The sequence below is a fragment of the Salmo salar genome, chromosome ssa24, assembly GCF_905237065.1.
Source record: "Salmo salar chromosome ssa24, Ssal_v3.1, whole genome shotgun sequence".
Lineage (NCBI taxonomy): Eukaryota > Metazoa > Chordata > Actinopteri > Salmoniformes > Salmonidae > Salmo > Salmo salar.
In genome coordinates, this window is record NC_059465.1 from 48,875,947 (window position 1) to 48,895,336 (window position 19,390).

The 19,390-nt window shown below is 45.2% G+C and overlaps 1 pseudogene; it reads right to left on the reverse strand.

The window, feature by feature from the left end:
• Positions 1–14,957: 14,957 nt before the first annotated feature.
• LOC123730442 (uncharacterized) lies at positions 14,958–15,076 on the reverse strand (annotated as a pseudogene).
• Positions 15,077–19,390: the final 4,314 nt, after the last annotated feature.

The following is a 19,390-nucleotide window of genomic DNA, read 5'->3' on the forward strand; positions in this document are numbered from 1 at the left end:
GTTGTTAAAACTCAAAGGGTGTGTTCAGAGGGCTCCTGTAGCAGTGTCACACTAGCTGGGTTGGTAGATATGACAAGGGGAGTGCTTCACAAGGCAACAGCAACAGCATACCTAGATCGCATAGATCACCCACTGGCCCAGATCAGAAACGTAGCGATCTGGACAATATTAACAATAGAGCGGTCGACATGTCCTACAATCAACCTGGTTCTCAGTCCTGCCTTAAGAGGACTTACAGAAAGAGGACCTGGATGTTCAACAGGAGACAGCACAACAGTGACAATGTAGACCGTGTCACGGATAAGAATGAGGAGGCTATCGTAGCTATAGAACCCACCGTAGATGACAGCGACTCTGAAAGTGATCACTGTAGCAGTGGATCTAGGGCTAAAGTAACTACAGAAACAGTTGCAGATGATAGTGGAGATGACAGATCCAGCAGCTCCAGCAGCTCAACTTCCTCCAGCAGCTCAACTTCCTCCAGTGACTCAGTTCACAATCACAATGATGACAAGGATGACTGTCACAGTTCTGTACCCAAACATGTCATACAAAAGGTATCCTCTCGAATTAAACATAGTGTACCTATCAAACAAAAAAGTACCAACGTGGCTGGACTCAAGCAGGACCCGGTTCCAGACCCATATGTATATACTGACCCAGAGCATCAGTATACAGAGGATGATGTGTGTTCTGGGGCTGTATACACTCGACCTAATCACCCCAAAACAGATGACACAGAGCCTGAGTCGGCCCCATCCAAGGCTACCTCTGCTGAGACCCAGCCCAAGCAACCAGACTCTGCTGCTGAGATTCAGACCCCAGAGACAGAGTCTGCTGCTGAGATTATGACACTGGAGACAGACACTGCTGAGATTCAGACCACGGAGACAGCCGCTGCTGAAATTCAGACACCCGAGACAGAGTCTACTGATGAAATTCAGACACCCGAGCTAGACTACACTATACTCAACCCCCAGTCTACAGCTGAGCCAGGGTCCCAACGTTTGGATGAATCATGTGAAATGTCTTGCAATGTGCCTGAATGTAGAGTTGCCAATGGAATTATATTAGCTGCGCCTGTGTATCAAGATGGGGCTGAAGATGCGGTCTCTGCCACAGAGGACCTAAACAGGTCCGGATGTTCTAACTGAAATGGGACCGAATCTGCCCTGGATAGCATTGCAAAGGGATACAGGTGTGATATATCGGATGATGAGGGTGGTGCTGCCCTGGATAACAATACCATTACATGTGTCACGTACGTACCTGGAATCACACACACATTGTGTTATTGTGGTAAACTAATGTATTGCCATTGGGTACAGATGTGACTTATGTCTTATGTGTTTTCTTTCTTCTATTACAGGGCTACGGAGAAGAAGAGAGATCTGGATGATATGCTGACCGATGTGGAATATGCAAACGCATTTCAAGAGTGTGACATGTCTCACTTATATGATTATGAGACACATTTGAGCCACAGACCCTTGTCCCGATTCAATATTTTCTGCTACAACTGACCCCGGTCCCTCTATTATACCACTCTCATCAAGCTCCATTTGTGATGGGGTAACCCAACCTAAAGATGTCTCACTCAATGATGACTGTATTGGTGATATGCCCTGGGCAGGGGACCCAGACAACTCCATGTTTGCTCTTGAGAGGGTATGCAGTGATTATACATTTCAACAACAATCTGCACTGCAGCTGGATCCCCATCCGGTTGAGGTACATCATGGCCCAGATCCTCAAGTGTCTACACCATAGCAAGAGGACGCAGTAGTCCTGGATCCCAAACACCCAATATCTCAAGTACCTCACACTCCACAGCCGACTCTTGATATAGATGGGTTCAATGTGTACAAGCTCAAGCCAGTAACAGCTTTACAGTCGCAAGGGGCATTATTCCCCACACCACCCCAATCTGAAGCAGCTGTCACCTATGAAGAACTAGCGCCTGATCCCAGTCTACAGCACCTTGACAGCGATGGCGCAACAGTGTTGTCAATTGCAATGATGAAACAGTTGATTATATGCTCCACATGTACAACAACTTTCAACAGAGCGGTCATATGTAACGCGTACTTGATTCAGCTGAACAGGCCCATACAATGTGCTTGTGGCTGTGTATTATGCACACTGTGTTACAGTGAACAACGTGGTTGTCTCCTACACAATGTGATATCCACAAGGGCCCTTGTAAGCACCACAGCCAGCACCCTTGCCAATTGCCCTGCTCTGGAGCATGTAGGAGACTGGGATCTGGAATGCAACATAGGTGATATGTTCAAAACTGACAATGAAGTCAATGTCAATGTGCAGCTGATAATGAATAAGGAGCAATCCCCTGACATTGACACCCTGAGACCCGGTATGTATATTATTATTTGTAGATCTCTCTATGTAATGTAGCTGAACTGACAGTGTTATCTTTCCACACAGTGTTCAACCATCTCGCCACAGCAAAGGACACCATGTCCTTCAAGTACTGGGTAAACGAAGCAATGGCAGAAGAGGTGGCCTGCAGATATGTCTGCATCCCTCATACACCTGGTTTCTGGGATCACGTCGTGGTGGGAACCCGGGCCCTTCCCAAAACGGAGAACATGATCAGACCCGATGAGTCCTTGCCAAGATTGTTCAATGTGTCACTAGGGTCCTACAAGTTTCATTGGTGCTGTTTTGTTCTGAAGAAACAGATCATTCTAACTATGTGGTGCACTTCGAAGCCCAGGAAAGGGCAGTGTAAGGTATCCACACTGGTTGAGAACACACTGAAGAGCTATACCTCAAGCATAGAGTTTAGACGAATGGTATTCTATCTGTGTAGGTGGTTTACAGCTCAGTACGTGTCCCCACCAGACAGGCTGCTTAACGTCGTGTTAGATTGTAAACCTAGTGAAGGTCCTACTTTGGTCCATGTCATAGCTTTCCTGGCTTCACGCCTAGGGATGGAAAAGTTAACACCTCACTTCTCCCAGCATAGGGCCAAAGATGATCGGAATTACAGTTTCAATGTCAAGTATGCCAATACCATGTTCACATGCCCTCAGAAGGTACTTCAGAAGGTACTTACATCAATATTGTTGAGGAGTTTAGATCCTACCACAACAACGGTTGTAATGACATTGGTCTCACTCGAGTGTGTACCACAACAGAGGTTTACAGTTTCCTTTAAAATTCTGTTTGTACGGTCTCACTTGCCTGTTGTGTGGCCATGTGGTGAAAGTGATGCCTACATGACCTTTTATGTGTTGGTTGACAAGGGTCCCTTGACTGATGAAATGATATCTGGTGCTGTTCCTAGATTTTGTGATATATAGAGCTGTGTTCAATTGTATACAGTTTTATACATTTGACCATTTACACTGGTTCATGTCTATATATTGTTATACCTACTCTGTCTATTTTGTACCACTGTCCTGTGTGTATCTATTCACTTGAAATTAAATATATTTTGTACATAGATATGTCTTGGTTGTGTATACAAGAAAGACGCCTGTAACGGTTGTCGTCGGGAATAGAGGACCAAAACGCAGCAGGAATGTGGATGCTCATCTTGTTATTTATTTTAAATAAAGAGAACACCAAAATAACAAAACGACGAACACACGAACAACAAAACAGTCTTGTCAGGCTCACACAGGCAAAACAAGAAATAATCTCCCACAACACTACACCAAACAATTACCCATATATAGGACTCTCAATCAGAGGCAACGAGAAATCACCTGCCTCCAATTGAGAGTCCAACCCCACATTAACCTACACATAGAAATACCACAAACCAGAAAGAACATAGAAATACAAAACATAGAACATAAATCAAAACCCGGAAATAATAAATCTAACAACCTACTACATAAACCATCACCCCGAAACACATAAACAAAATACCCTCTGCCACATCCTGACCAAACTACAATAGCAAATTATCCCTAAACTGGTCAGGACGTGACAACGCCTGTGTCACCCTCTGCAATATAAGTCATGTGACAGTCATTGCAAATGACCTATCTATGATCGGGTGCAAATCTGTTTCAAGTACTCAGTACACAACACTGGGGTTGTGTGGCAGTTAGTTCTATATGTCCTAGTTTCATTACAGACATTCCTGAATTAGTGATCTATCTGTGTACTGACTATTTACCTTTTACCTGTCTTACTACAGTGTTGATAGTGCCAGTTCAACATCACTTGGATATATCCATGTAGACCAGAGACATTGTGCTATAGGCAGATATGTTTGTTTGCGTTTAATGGCATTGATATATCTAACCGGTTATTATGTACAAAACATCCAAAGTATACAGAACATGGCAGCACAGGGAACTCTTTCTTAACTGCCACAATGTCACAACATGTGCTTATACTACATCTCCTGCTGTTATAGCTTTTGTTCTACTGTATTCGCGGTATGCGTCCTGAACGCTCACTCTAGTGACAGGTTCTCTCATATCCTCCAGATCCCTTTGAACAGCCAGGGTTACCACCTGCCTGTTGATGTAGGCCGAGGCGTTGAGTTGCAGTCCCACATTGTCAGAAAGAGTCTTTACTGCACCAATTAACCTCCGCACGTCCAGTCTTCCCCGGAGCGCTCCTAGTAGATAACGGAGGTCTGACCTCTCCATTTGAGTGGAAATCAGTTCGTTCTTGAACTTGTTGTACTCCTTCTGGTCCCCTATCGTTGAAGCCATAGAGTCTTTGAGCAGGGCTATGTTGACATCTAAGCTTGCTATGGATCTCGAAACGGTGTTTATTGATCTGTCAACAGCGGCCTCTTCCTTCTTCCTAATCAGGGTTAGCTTATTATCTTGTTCCATGGGGTCCATGTACAGAGAGGTGAAGAAATTTACTCCGCATGAGAGTACGAAATCGGCCAATGTGCACACTCCCCGGGCTATGTTGCGTGAAAGACCACTACTGCGCATCCTTGTCGCAATGGACTGTGGCTGTAATGGGTAGGCTATGTTTATTACTAGTAACCATTTCCCATGGTACTGCCAGGGTCCGGTCAACACTGGAGGCTTCAAGAGTACTGGGTGCTCTCGAATATCCTGTTAAATATGGGGTTGATTAAGCGAGAGGTGGTCTGGATGGGGTTGCAGGCAAATATACCCGTTCCGCTAATTCTAGGAGCTAGCCTATCGACCAGTGTTTCCCGGGTCACATCACCGGCGCACATGAGCTTCTTGTCAGATGTCAGCCCTATACTGTAAGTACCGCAGAAGGCCACCCCCAGCATTGGCTGCATTATGTCTGTGGTACGCTTATCTCCGTTCACTCTCTCCACGGTATCCTTGAAGGGATCCCCTAGGGGATCCAGTACACCCTTTTCAAACTCCACCATGTGAAGTGTGTTGCAGAATAGCTTATGATTACTCTCCTCTTGGTTGCGGTGTCTGCTGGCGTGCTTGTTTCTAACCCTGAGAGCTGAACTGAAAGGCTGGAGTAGAGTTGGCATACAAGTGTACGCTTGGGCTCGCATCATAGTGTCCCTAGTAACGGAGCCGTTAAGTCTTTTCGATCGGCCCGTGGTGAAAATGTAAGGTCTGCGGTAGCCACTCGAGCAGTCTGACTCTGGGCAAAACCCGTTGAACGCATCTGCGACCACCATGTCGAAGGGACCACCCGTGTTTATGTGCACGTCTCCTCCTCGTATGTCCTTCATGTACAAGTTAGGGATGTACACCCCGGGAGAGTCTAGGGTTTCAGGTATAACGACAGACTCGCACTATTGGTTGACCGTGTGCACCTGGTGCGTATTGTGAGACATGGGTTTGCAGACGATCTCCGTGCCCAGTGTGTATAGAGCGGACTTTTGTTGCATGAGGGAGACACCACATCCCGTGAAACGAACACCTCTGAACAGTAGGTAGGACATGCCCGAGTAGTACTTGGTGTCGTAGTGATCCACTATGACATTGTGAGTCAACAAGGTGCTGTAATGCAGCCCCATCAACATCTTGGCCAAGATGTTGCTAATACACGCAAGCTTTTGCAGTCTGATGGCCCACATGTATGTGACCAGGGACGTGTCGCTAAATCCGGCATCGGTACACCGCTTGTGTGTCAATGCGGTAGGCTCAAACTGTTCGCTGACATCAGACCAGCCCTCCTGTAGTGCTACCTTGGAGAAGGCGCACTGTCCATTCAAACACATCACCGTAAGAGCTCTCTCGTTTGACAGGTTCAACTCATTGGTTAGATTGAGCTCGTGCTCTCTGTATTGGATATGTTTGAGGACAGTGTCAACACCGGTGTCGCTAGACCCACAGCGGTACACTCTAGCACCTAGGACTGGGAGGATTATCCAGTACATGAGATTACAATAGTCCACATCATCCAAGGTGAAGTTAGTTGGGTAGCCATATTTCCCGTTGCCAGTTACAGTGAAACACACAGGCATGGAGGCTATCACAGAGTTGCGCCTGCTCCCAACTATGCCCTTAACAACAGTGAGATTAGGCTGTTCATCAGTCCCTCAATTTGTAACAATACGGTACGTTCCTCCGTGGTAATGGTCGATGTTGTCTCCTTTGCAGCCAGGGTATTCCTTATGTAAACTGCGCAGATCGGGTCGGTTATATTTCCTCTCTCCAGGATACTCCTTCTCAACTGAATCATTGACTCTAACCCCTGTCCGTAATGGAGCGCACATTCAAGGAATAAACCCTAGGATAGGGGGCGCCACAGCGCATTTTGAAAAAAATGTGTTCCCATTTTCAACGGCCTACTAATCAAACTCAGAAGCTAGGACATGCATATACTTATTATATATGGATAGAAAACACCCTGAAGTTTCTAAAACTGTTTGAATGGTGTCTGTGAGTATAACAGAACTCATATGGCAGTCAAAACCCCGAGACCGATTGAAACAGGAAGTGGAATTCTGAATTGTGGACTCGACTTCTCATCTTTCCCTATTAATCACACCGTTAACAATGGTTCATTGAGCACTTCCTATTGCTTCCACTAGATGTCGCCAGTCTTTTCACAGTGGTTTGAGCCTTATACAGTCGAAACTCAGTGAATGAGACGCATTGGAAATTGGTAACAGGGGATGGGCCATCACCATTATGACGCCGGCGGCCCTGTCTACCCCCACCTTTGGAAACGTTTCAAAACACTCTGCAATCGTCCCCGTCGAATCTTATTGGCTCTCTTGGTGTTACAGGCCCTGAAGATTAATGTTTTACAACGTTTGACATGTTTGAACGAACCTAAAGGAGGGAAAATCTAATTTTTCAGAAACTGCAGCCCTGCGCACGTCCAAGCATTTGGAGACAGCCCTAGGACGCGCTACCAACAGCAGGCTAATGGAACATGAAGGATGGACTTTTTCGACCGAAAATACATCCGTTGTGGAAGTTCCTGGAAGTGCTTTCTGATGAAGACAACTAAGGGTAGGCGATTATTGACAATATTATACAAGATGAGATGTGACATGCGATTGTTCCAAGATGGCGCCGAGCTCGGTTTATTAGCTCATTTTCTGAATATCGCATCTCCTTTTATCGCAAAGTGTGATTACCCAGTAAAGTTAATTTAAAATCTGGTATGACAGGTGTTCTCAAGAGATATTCATCTATAAATGTTAGATTGACAATATAAATTTAAAAAATTGTTTTCGAATAGAAATTTAGGGAATTGTAGCACTGTTTCCCGGGACGCATTTGAGGGGAAAATAGTTAGTCAACGTCAGACGCCGATGTAAAATGCTGTTTTTATATATAAATATGACCTTTATTGAACAAAAGAATGCATGCATTGTGTAACATGATGTCCTAGGTGTGTCATCTGATGAAGTTTGTAAAAGGTTAGTGCTGCATTTAGCTGTTTTTTGGTTATTTGTGATGCAAGTGGTTGGTCGGAAAATGGCTATGTTGCTGCTTTTTACGATGGACTCATCTAACATAATCTAATGATTTGCTTTTCCTGTAAAACCTTTTTGAAATCGGATGACGTGGGTCGATTCAGGAGAGGTGTATCTATAAAACAAAAAAAATATATATTAATTTTTTTTTCTTCATATTTTTTATATTTTGTTATGCTATTGATTTTTCGCTGGATTTTGATCCCGCTGACGGGATGAGATGCTGAAGAGGATAACAAGTTATCTCGCACATGTTTGGCGTGCTCTGTATCTCCAAAGTGAGTGAGTAACTCGCTGTCGATCTGAGCAATTTCGTTGTCGATGCTGTTCATCGGCGAAGAGTTGAACAGAGCCACCCAAGGCCTAACAACCCAGCGCTCTGGCACAACGTGTTGTATGTTCCTGCCAGAATCGTCAGGTGGGCGAGGTACCACCATGTTGCGTGTGTCGAACTCAAGTATGGACGCAGGGTTTTCTATCTTACTGTACCCGAGGCTGGCCAGGTTTTCTACAGAAATGGAGTTGGGATCGGCTCTCATCAAGGAGTTGACATCGGTTTGCAGTCTGATACGACGAGCTTCGCTGAACAGCTCTTTCGGGTTACCCACGGGGTGTAGGCTACGAAGAGTGACACAGGCCACCGCTCCGTCATACTGGTGGAGGTATGAGGCGCAGGGTGATCGCTGAGCTAGCTGCTTGTAGTTGATGTCGTCCGATTCTGTAGTAGAGAGAACATGTGACGGGTTGATCTGATTCAGAGCTGGCACCATGCAGCCGACTGTGAAGTACTCCCATTTGAAACCTTCGGAGTTACAGAAGGCCTTGTGTTCAGTGGACGTGTCTCTGTTGGCACCGTGTTCCATCTGCACTCCATCCACCTGCACGATGGGTATCTTATCAGTGGGGCCTCCTCCGACTCGAATGTAGTTTACCTTCATGTCGATTGAGCTGTCCTGGAAACACGATTCGTTGGTGAAGGGTAGGTCCTTATCACCAATGTCGTGCTGGGTGACCTGTTTCATGGTGAACTCGTAGCCTACCCCTGCTCTACCGGTCTCGTTGGCCATGGTGTACACAGAGAACTCAGGGGTGATCTTGGTGTCCTCACTGACGATCTGAGACCGTATTATGCCATTGGAGCTTCTCTGGGAGATGACGCGGAACAGCGTGTCGCCCATGGTTATGACTTCGGCCGTTTTCACTCGCCAGTATCCTCCGAGCGTTTTCCAGGGTGCAAACGAAAGAGTCGGGCTGTATGTTGATCATGCCGCACATGAGCTCCGCCATCACCAAGATAGAGTCCAATTTCTCAGCACGACCGGAGGTCCTTGTCCTTTGCGCGATTCTGTCTGTCAAGGTTGGTTGAGCGGAGCAATATCTGAGCACCTCAATGGTTCTAGTTAGCTCCCAGGAAGTACTGACCCTGTCTAACTCTCTTCTGATCAGATCCATTGCCACCGAAGGCACTGTAACGCTCAGGAGGCTTCCAAATTGCATCGTGACCACCTTGGACCTATGCTGGAACACTTGGCTGTACTCTCTAGTCTGCACTCCGTTGCTAATTGTGTCGTAGGTGCCCTGCTGAGCCTCGCATTGGTCCGTGATCCTGTAGCGCCTGCAGAACCTTGTACCTGTGGGAACTACTTCGTCCGGTACCAGCATCTTGTATACAAAGCCAGCGAGTAGGCAACTCGTTTCTTTGTTGTCTGAACAGGGCAACTCCCATGTGAGCCTGAGATATCACAACGGTGGCATCAGCGGAGATGGAACTGTTTGTGGCCGAGGCTCTGATTATGTTATCCGTCATGTACTCAGTGAATGTGCTGTTAGGCGCGACCAGGAAGTTTGGGGCTTTCACCAAACGCACAACGGTCTCCAGTGGTTTCAGCGTGTAGCTGCTCGGGTCCATGGTTACCACACTCATGATGCAGGCAACCTTTTGGGAGTCTAGTCGATTGACTAACAGCCGATCTGGCTGTGCTATAGTAGAGTTAGAGAGTTGATCTCAATACCGTCCTCTGAGACAGACAGAGTCCATTGTTAAGATGTTTATTTTGTGGTTAGACAATGTCTCGAGTGAAACGCACACCTTTGCGCTGCGACTTATAAGGCCTCTTAACCTGAGCTCCGTGTGACGTGCCTGGGAGCTTACCGAGAGCTCTATACATCTCTTCGGTGCACTTGTCGTGGTACATTAGTAAACTCGAATCGTCACCGTGTCGTCTTAGAAGGTTTTCAGCAACAATCACGTCTGTAGTGACGTCGATGGCTTTGCGTTTCAAATTGGCGAGCTTAACCACACGTGCCTGGACCTTGGTATCACTGTCCTCGTCACTGTCGACATCGTCACTGTCGTTGCTGTCATCGTCCTGGTAGTAGTGGTAATAACCCTGACCTTGGTTTAGGTTACCCAGGTTCTGCCTGTTGCTACACAGACAACATAAGTCTCTAAACAGCATCCAGAACATGCTGGAGGCTCGGTTCATAAGCTACGGACTTTGTAAGTATACGAGAAAGAACGTTGGTATCGTTAACCAGACATCAAACGCTTGATAGTACAGAACCTATGCCCTACCTGATAGGACCGAGAAGGGACATGACGAGAGCCACTGCCAGCGTGTCCAGAGAACGTATGTTCCGTTGCAAGAAGGAGCTTGCGGAAGCTGCTTTGAAAGACAGAGGGAGCTCCTACGGATTAGATATCTTTAGAACACGTGTGCTTATGAAAGGGGTCAGTCTGACAACGTAGACTACGAGCGTTACAGGTTGACCCCTATCCACCGTGACGTCGACTCCTGGGTCTACGTAAGTGAGGAACCACAGCTGGCCATAGCAATAGAGGAGATTGTCAACACGTTCAACCCGGCTCTCTCCGTGGAGCTGCTGCTTTACAACGTATTGGGCAGCAACAGCGAGAGCTCTACTTGTTTGGTGCGATACCTCAACAACCTCTACTCCTCCAACCACGTGTGTGAACATATCAAGACCACCCTGAGGAACATGATTCGCTGGACTGTATTGGCTGGCTTTGTGCCCTGCATGTTCCTGCCCTGGAAGAAACTCAGAGCTCTTGGCCTGGGGTTATCGGGTAAAGCTACCGTAACCAGCTTAGTGTCGTCAAACCCCACAGTCCACAGGGAGAAGTACAGGAAGCATGATGATGATGATGATGATGATAGGTATACCCGACGTAAACAGAGGAGAACCGAGAACGAGTGTAGACCTGGTAGCGTAGCCATAGGCGAGTACATGGGCAAGGGTAGACGCAAGCCACGAGCACCTTGCTTCAGGACTGTAAAGGATGGTCTCAGCCCCCCCGATGCCGCTGCTGAAGCCGTACAGGAATGAGAGGCTCACGAGAGGGCTTTGCCTTCGTTGTTGGATGTGCCGCTTGACCACCTTCCTGACACTCTGAAACTACTGATGAGCTATTCCGTCCCTGAGACACAGGTCTCTGTGGTTTGTAAGATCATCAGAGATTGGGTCAAATGGGACATCATGCTCAAGCAAGATCCGATCAAGGAAACAGAGCTAAAAATGGCAACCGTGGCCCTGTGGGGTGTGATGAAGACCTTCGAACACGGTCGGTGCCCAGTCATACCCGAGTGCAATGCCTCGACTTGTCTGGCCTTCTACGACACTGAGACAGACCTCGTTACGACCACAGTGGACGGGGTCCTGTACAGACACATCTCAATGTGGGACAGTTGCTGGTCAGGGGGTTCCAATCTGTCCTCTTTGGCCAAGAGCGCTCATCAAACGGTGAAGAGCTGGGCTACTCTCTTTCGCAAGATCATACAGGGGCTGACAATGGCCTCTAGCAGACACATGTATACCAGCACAAGCGTAGACCGGTCCTCCTTGAAACATCTGGCTGATGTGATGCTTTCGTCCCGCGGGGAGCAGCAGCGTGTAGTGATTTCGGCAGCGGGCAACTCATTTGGCAAACCGTTACTTGACAACCTGTCCCGCTTCCTGGCCAGCGACCAGCAGCTCGACATGTTTGGCCTGAACACGGCCGATCTACCAGATGTGTTTCTGAGATCCGGGGTCGGGACTACTGTTTCAGAGCACAAGTCCGCAAGCGTCTCGCACAGCCTCAGTAAAATGATGGCGTCAATGGTCTCAGAAGGCAAAGAGGTTCTGCTGGTGAGGGAGTTTCTGGGTGAAGTGACCAGGCACCCTCGCCTGGCATTGGAACGGCTCAAGCGTGATTGTAAGGACCCAGGTTTGCAGATGGCTGAGAGGGTCACAAGGCAGCTGAAACATGCCATCGGCCAGGGCAATGAGACTAAATCCAATGAGCCCGTCACAGAGCTCGGCTCGGACGTTAAACTCTTATGCAACTACCCCTCTTCTGTCAGCGTGTCCCATCTGGAAGAGACCTTGAGCATGTGGACCACTTTCTGGAGGAGCGCTCTGTCCAGATTCAGCCAGTTCAACAGGAGACACAATACAATCCAGTATAACAACAGGGATACAGTGAGAGAGCTACAATCCGGGTCACCGGTGCACGTTCTCCACTGTATGCTGGTGACACTCCTGAACACGTCCGGTGTAACCTTCACAGACAGCCTATCTGGGAGAAAGCCAGACTCTTCCCTCACAGTCAATGACATTATGCTCACCAGGGACTCGCTGCACCCGACCGCATATGGGTTACTTTTGGCAAACAAGCTGGGTCTCAGGCCTTCCAATGTTAAATGTGAAGATGAAAAGGACCACGTAGCTGAGCAACCGGGTTCCTTTGAGGCTCCAGCGGCTGAGATCGCAAAGAAGACCTTTGGTTTACAACTGGCAAGATGTCCACAGAAGGGATCACTACAGAAGCTGAGTCGGGGTCACCGAGACGCTGCTCCACTGCAGCAGAGACACAATGACTCATAGACCCCTCAGGACTCTTCTGCCCTAGGTGATCAGGGGAGGAAGCTGCAACATAGAACGTGCTGTGGTGCGGGGTGATACCGCTAGCCACCGAGACTTGTCGTTCCGTGTGCGGCGCTTCAGGGACAGACGAAGGACATTGAGGCGATTGATATCGGGAGCCCTGGTTCAGGGTGACTGGGTTTGGATTTTTGTAGAGGAAACGAGATCTCATTGTTCTATTGTACATAGTGTTCATTCCTCTTTTCACCTGTTGATGTTGTCTTGATTTCATTCTGGTTTGCATGCCACGATTAAAGGTTGCCACGATTAAAGGTCTTTGTCTTTTGTCTCGTCTCGCACATCGGGTTCAGAGCCTGGGCTCACTTGATAACCACCCACAAGGACTTTGCGTCTCTTATGTAACATCACGGTTCCAGTCACGGGGGCCTCTTTGACTTTACACACTTTGCGCTTTAGTCTAACTGGAGCCCTGTCCTCCTTGCACTTGCCACATGTTTCGTGTTGCTCACTATGAGAGATGTGGTCATCATACTCTTCATCCGTGCTCTCATCCTGATGCTGACCTGTTAGACCTTCATTGGCCAATCTTAGTAATTGCTCAGTTCCATTTATGTTGTGGTGTGACAAGAGCAGCTTGGACTGAGGGTTAAGGATGCAGGGCTGGAGCGACTGGTCGTCAATTGTAATCGTGACCCACTGCTGTTTCGGGCACAGCTGAACTTTCCCCTTTATCATCCAGAGAGGTTCCAAGCTGAGCTCGGTCAGGTCTGCTAGTGACACACGTATCCAGAAAGACTTTTTAGCTGACGGAATGAGCGTAGATAGCAATGTCTCTGTCGGTGGGGACCTGTCTCGCAGCACCTGAATGAACATGTTGATTTGCTGAACAGGGTCGATCCTTAGCCCTGCACACTGTTAGTGTTTCTCTGTGGGCCTGTATTGCACAAAAGCATACTCTTTGTCTAGCAACGCAACTCCAATCAGGTAGTCTAGGGTCACCAAGTCTTCTCGTATGGTTTCCAGAAATCTACCATCGGAATCGTGAACGGTCTGCTGCTGCTGAGGCTGAGGCATGTGAGGTTGAGGAGGAGCAGGTGCGGGGAAGAGCATAGCGCTAGGATGATACGAGTAGGATAACATGTTTCAGGTTCTCAACTGTAAAGCCAGAAAGTCAAATGTGCTGCCGAGCGCTCGAGAGAAATCTGAATCGGAGAGGAAGTGGTTCAGGTTTAGCTCAGCGAAACTGTCCAATCTCGCAAGTACTATGTAAACCTCTGGGTCTGTAAATAGGGTTGCTCCAATCAGCACCTCGGTCCACTATCCACCTAGGCGTATCTGATCTATCCAAGGATTGCCAGGCTGGCAGTCTGTTACCTCTTTCTGCTATCTCAAACAAGGCATGCTTCCAGAATTCAGAAGACTTGAAAGTTATCTGACAACAGGGACACAGTGCGTACTCGCAACTGCGGTCAGCTTGACTGGCATCCTCATGACACACGGTCTCATTCGCCTCTCTCATCACTGCAGCTGGGATAGTGAATTCGGCCCGCTTCACAAAGGTAGATCCTTTTCCGTGACCGGGGTCGCTGGTGACCGAGACCGTTTCTGGAACCAACTGCATGTAGCCGAAGACACTATTGTCTTCCATGGACAGAAAATGCCATTCTCCTGTCAGGTCTGAGGACGACCTTTGACGCAGCTGGCAGTTGTTCTGGGCACCAGTGTCCTGTTTCTGTAGTTCCGATATGTATGACTCTATAGTCTTCAGGCGGCTGCTACACGTTCCCATTAGGTCTCGCAGCTCCTTCACTTGACACTGTATGTTGATCTCAGCCCTGCTCTTGTAGGTAGACCCTTCCGCTCTCGTCAGTAGGGATTCAAAGTGTGCGTTCCCTATATGCCATACCCTTAGAATGGACGATCTAGAAGCAACCGAGGTAGCCGATGTTTGGGTTCTCACTTGCCATTGATGATGTTGCTGCCCGAGAGACCCCTCTACTTTATACATCTCACAAGTCCTTTGTTCAATACAAAGCAGATGCTAACTGACAACACAAGGAAATTTGATCCTATTAAAAGGGCAGAAGAGACTAGCCCATAGAAACTGCATTTAGTCAATTCATCATTAAATGCTTACTACAAGGCAGTGTTGCTGATGAAATAATGCAAGAGCACACCCTCGTGGACAAAAAGCTTACAGCACCTGGTATTCCCAGGCAGTCTCCCATCCAGGTACTAACGAGGCCCGACCCTGCCTTGCTTCCGAGATCAGACGAGATTGGGCGTACCCAGGCTGGTATGGCCGTAAGCAATAAATAATCTCTTGGTACAACATGTAAAGTAAATGTGAGTCTGATAAACAGACATTGCATTTTCACCAATTAGATAAGCAGCTTGAACTTTGTGTCACTGAAAAAGTAGAAGAAATGATGTGTGTGACAAAGGGTTTTAATTCCACCGTGGAAAACACACGGCCATCAGACACCAGTCCAGTTCCACTCACCAGCTTTTTTTATTTTCATCATTTGAACAGGGCAAGGCAGATCAAAGCACACACAAGCTGCATTCAGCAACAATATTATTTTTTGTCTTATAAATACAAGGCAGATGCTAACTGACAACACAAGGAACTTTGATCCTATTAAAAAGGCAAGAAAGACTAGCCCAATGAAGCTGCATTTAGTCAATTCATCATTAAATGCTTACTACAAGGCAGTGTTGCTGATGAAATAATGCAAGAGCACACCCTCGTGGACAAAATGCTTACTGCACCTGGTATTCCTAGGCGGTCTCCCATCCAAGTACGAACCAGGACTGACCCTGCTTAGCTTCTGAGATCAGACGAGATCGGTCGTACCTTTTTTTAAAATATATTTTATTATGAAAAAACACACACATAATATTTACAACATTCAATCAATAATAAAAAAGGATGAACAATTCATCCTTTTATAAAATCAAAAAATAAAGGAAAATAACACCAATTAAAAACACAATCATCCACTAAAACCAATTAATAATTAAAAACAAGTTTTCCATTCTGCTCAATTTCAATAAAAGTGCTCCCCCACACAAACAATTTTTCAAAATTACATCCACCATATTTATATATTACTTCTATATCCTTCTCTAAAATAGTTCTAAATAAAACCTCCACACTCACAATTTTCCCTTCATAATGTCCCAAATTCCTTAGTCTTATAGCGTATCTGGCATGACTAAGAACAAAATTCATCAAATTAAAATTAAAAATGTTACTTTTCCCATTTTAACCAAAAAGAAACAACCTCCTCCACTCAACCCCATTAACAATCTCTTCTCCCCAATGTTTTACTAAAAGCTCCTTTAAAAATTAATGAAACCCTCTTAATCTACTACATTCAATGAAAAAGCGCATAAAGTTTTCCACCCCTATATGACAAATGTCACATTCTCTCTTAATATTTCTGTTGATTTGATGTAGAACCACATTAGTAAAAATCCTATTATGTTTTATTTTAAAATCATTATCTTCACATTCTATGGAAGTCCATTTTACATTAACGTTCTTCCATATTGATTTCACATCCAAATCTACAAAGACCTCCGACCACACTTTCTCCGAAGTGGGAACTTTTATCTCTTTTAAAATACATTTACTATAGACTGTTTTAACTTCCAAGCCTGACAAATCATGTTTCACTGCATTATTTTCATAAAATAAAACCGGTAAACCCCTGGGTCTCTTAACCACCTCTGTATTTATTATAACCACCCACTCCTCCGGAATACACCCCAAAATTCTCTTATACATATTTTCTACTGTAGTTTTGCTTATTTCATCATCTACCTCAATAACATTGTCATAAATAGCTTGTACCGGTAGAAACCCCGAAATGACCTCATATAGAATATCACCAATCTGTCTCAGCCCAGCTCTCATAAAATATTTACAATACAACATTGCATTCTTATACTTGATCTTTGGATTCAAAAAGATTGGCTGATTTAAAATATTTTCTAAAATGGTACAGTCATAATAAATATTTGGTAAAAACTCCCCCCAAGCCTCAAACACTTCTCTATAAAACAAAGGTATATTACCTAACATTTCCGTTTTCATACACATCAATAAACCATTGTCCCCCATCCTCCCAACCTCCTGCAAATACTCCTTAAAAAATATTTTCCATCCATAATCTAATTCACCATATAAATATTTCCGTACATTTTGACTCTAATTGCTGTTTTCCTCACATTTAAATCCACCAACTTCAAACCCCCTCCTCATAACCTGCAATCAAAGTTTTAAAAGATATTTTCGCACCTATCCCATCCCATAAATTAATGACAATCTTATTTATTTCAGATAAAACCCATTCTGGCATATCTAAAACATTCATTACATGAATAAAAATTGACATTAACAATGAATTTACTAAAATCACTTTCCCTTTTAATTTTAAAGCCCTCCCCCTCCACATATTTACCACCTTCCTAACTTTGTTTATAACTCCACTCCATGTCAGATCCCTAGCTTCCATTTCCTTCACCCCTAAAAACACTCCTAACACCTTAAAATATTCATTTACCACCTTAAAAGGAAAATTCCCCTCATTAATCTTCCCAACATACATGACTACTGACTTCTCCATATTAACCTTTGCGCCTAAGGCTTGCTGATATACTTTAAAACACCATCACCCTTTTAACCTGTTGGGGATAGGGGGCAGTATTTGCACGGCTGGATAAAAAACGTACCCGATTTAATCTGGTTACTACTCCTGCCCAGTAAATAGAATATGCATATAATTGTTTGATTTGGATAGAAAACAACCTAAAGTTTCTAAAACTGTTTGAATGGTGTCGGTGAGTATAACAGAACTCATATGGCAGGCCAAAACCTGAGAAGATTCCAAACAGGAAGTGCCCTCTCTGACCATTTATTGGCCTTCTTTGTCATCTCTATGCAAAACAAAGGATCTCTGCTGTAACGTGACATTTTCTAAGGCTCCCATAGGCTCTCAGAAGGCGCCAGAACGTTGAATGATGACTCTCCAGTCTCTGGCTGAAAAACAGTAGCGCATTTGGTAAGTGGTCGATCTGAGAACAATGAGACGGGCACACGCGTGCACGTGAAGAGTCCATTTTACTTTCTCTGTCTTTGAACGAAAACAACGACTCCCGGGTCGGAATATTATCGCTTTTTTATGAGAAAAATCGCATAAAAATGTATTTTAAACAGCGTTTGACATGCTTCGAAGTACGGTAATGGAATATTTAGAAATCTTTTGTCACGAAACGCGCCGGGCGCGTCACCCTTCTTTACCCTTCGGATAGTGTCTTGAACGCATGAACAAAACGCCGCTATTTGGATATAACTATGGATTATTTGGAACCAAACCAACATTTGTTGTTTAAGTAGAAGTCCTGGGAGTGCATTCTGACGAAGAACAGCAAAGGTAATCAAATTTTTCTTATAGTAAATCTGAGTTTGGTGAGTACCAAACTTGGTGGGTGTCAAAATAGCTAGCCTGTGATGGCCGGGCTATCTACTCAGAATATTGCAAAATGTGCTTTCACCGAAAAGCTATTTTAAAATCGGTCACCGCGATTGCATAAAGGAGTTCTGTATCTATAATTCTTAAAATAATTGTTATGTTTTTTGTGAACGTTTATTGTGAGTAATTTAGTAAATTCACCGGAAGTGTTCGGTGGGAATGCTAGTCACATGCTAGTCACCTGCTAATGTAAAAAGCTGGTTTTTGATATAAATATGAACTTGATTGAACAAAACATGCATGTATTGTATAACATAATGTCCTAGGAGTGTCATCTGATGAAGATCATCAAAGGTTAGTGCTGAATTTAGCTGTGGTTTTGGTTTTTGTGACATTATATGCTAGCTTGAAAAATGGGTGTCTGATTATTTCTGGCTGGGTACTCTGCTGACATAATCTAATGTTTTGCTTTCGTTGTAAAGCCTTTTTGAAATCGGACAGTGTGGTTAGATTAACGAGAGTCTTGTCTTTAAAATGGTGTAACATTTCGTGACAAAAAGATTCTAAATATTCCATTACCGTACTTCGAAGCATGTCAACCGCTGTTTAAAATCAATTTTTATGCAATTTATCTCGTAAAAAAGCGATAATATTCCAACCGGGAATCTGCTTTTCGGTAAATAGAGGGAAAAACAGAAAGACGGGGGCGGCCAGTGCACGAGTCTAAGCCCTTTGTCCTCTGATAGACCACTTAGCAAAAGCGCTCCTGTGTTTCAGCCAGGGCTTTGAATTACGTCATTCAGCTTTTTCCCGGGCTCTGAGCGCCCATGGAAGCCGTAGGAAGTGTCACGTAACAGCAGAGATCCTTTGTAATGTATAGAGATGACAAAGAAGGCCAAGAAATGGTCAGACAGGGTACTTCCTGTACAGAATCTTCTCAGGTTTTGGCCTGCCAAATGAGTTCTGTTATACTCACAGACACCATTCAAACAGTTTTAGAAACTGGAGTGTTTTCTATCCAAAGCTAATAATTATATGCATATTCTAGTTTCTGGGCAGGAGTAATAATCAGATTAAATCGGGTACGTTTTTTATCCAGCCGTGAAAATACTTCCCCCTAGCCATAACAGGTTAAAACCCCATT